At 70.1% G+C, this 1,406-nt stretch overlaps 1 protein-coding gene across 1 annotated transcript in view; it reads right to left on the reverse strand.

The window, feature by feature from the left end:
* The window catches only part of ENC1 (ectodermal-neural cortex 1), a 9,967-nt gene extending 9,296 nt beyond the window's left edge, over nt 1-671 (reverse strand). The window contains exon 1 of the mRNA XM_024732793.1: nt 236-671. The gene's annotated coding sequence lies outside the window, so the exon portion shown is untranslated. The remainder of the gene's footprint in view (nt 1-235) is intronic.
* Nucleotides 672-1,406: the final 735 nt, after the last annotated feature.

Raw genomic sequence — 1,406 nt, forward strand, 5'->3', positions numbered from 1 at the left:
GCAGCTCGCCCGGGCGGCGCGCCACCGAGAGGAGCCCCCTCCAGCAATGCCCGGCTCTTCTTGCTGTGGGAGGGCAGCGGTGGACACCAGGTCTCCGCCCCGAGAACAGCTCCCCACCGCCGCCTAAGTCGGAGCTCCAGGCTCCGGGGCGCACACACACCCCTCGCGATCACACCCCGCAGGCCAGGTAGCCCCTGAAGCCCGCAACAGGTCCGCGGCGGTAGGGGAGACTTACAACAGTGGCGACCAGCCACAGTGCACGACCGGCTGGGTTCTTGCCTCGGTCACCGGGTAGGGAGGGGACGGAGCCGACGTCTCAGCCCCAGGAAGCAACAGCGACTGACCGGGCGAAGGGAGCGCGCATGTAACTCTGGCTCGCGGGCTGGTTACCGCGGGCGGATCGCCGCGGCCTCACGATCCCCACGTCGCGGACTCTGCGCCCGCCACCCGCGGAGCAGCTCCCGGACTGAGCTCCGGAGGCGAGAGCGAGCCCGCGGCTGCAGGCGCCGCTGAAGGAGGCGGGCTGTACCCTCGCGGGAGGGAGCTGGAAAGCGCCTTGCGCGCCGGCGGCCGCCTGGCGTCTCGACTCGGCCTCTGCAGCGCCACCGCCGTACCGCCTCCTCTCCGGCTTCCCGAGCACTCTGCGCCCGGCAGCCCAGCGCCCGGCTATAAGCGGAGCGGCGGGGAGGGAGGGGAAGGGAGGGGAGGGGAGGGGAGAGGGCGCGTAGGCAAAAAGTGACACCAGGGGAGGGAGGGAGGAAGCGCGTGAATGCGGCCAGCGGAGAAGAAGGAGGAGGAGGAAGGGAAGGAGGACAAGAGTCGGAGGAGAGTGTGTCGAGGGAGTTAGTCGTGAGAGGAAGCGGGGGAGGGAGCTGTGGCGAGTGGAGAGAGACAAAGCGCACGCGGAATCTCAGCCAAGAGCAGCTGCAACCCTCGAGGATCGCGAATAAAACAAGTTTTCCTGCGTCTGTGTGTCTGCGTCTCTAGCCCAGCCGGGTGCTGAGGGATCCTCGGCCGGGGAGCGCAGCCCCTCGCTGTGCGCTCCGAGCTGCAGGAGCCCGCCTGATGCTCAGGACAGGGCGGCGAGGGGCGAGCCGGGTGTCCGCGGCACGCGCCGTGGGCACGCACAGCCCGCGCGCCGGGTGGGATATCTGGAGGGAGGACGGTGGCGAGGTTGGACACTCCGGGGACACCGAAGGTTGGGCAAAGCCGGGCCGTAGGGTTTCTCGGTGGCAGTGGACCAGAAAGACTCGAGCCCCTGGCGCTTCCCGCCCCCTCAGTCCTCCCTCCCCACCTCCGGCGGGTGCTGCACCCACGGCTGGACTCTGCCCCACGCCGCCCGGGGCAGCAGCAGCAACCCGGCGCTCTCCGGCGAGGCGTGCACCACGTGCTTTGCAGCCAATCGC

The sequence above is a fragment of the Neophocaena asiaeorientalis genome, unplaced genomic scaffold (assembly GCF_003031525.2).
Source record: "Neophocaena asiaeorientalis asiaeorientalis breed wild unplaced genomic scaffold, Neophocaena_asiaeorientalis_V1.1 scaffold515, whole genome shotgun sequence".
NCBI classification, from domain to species: domain Eukaryota; kingdom Metazoa; phylum Chordata; class Mammalia; order Artiodactyla; family Phocoenidae; genus Neophocaena; species Neophocaena asiaeorientalis.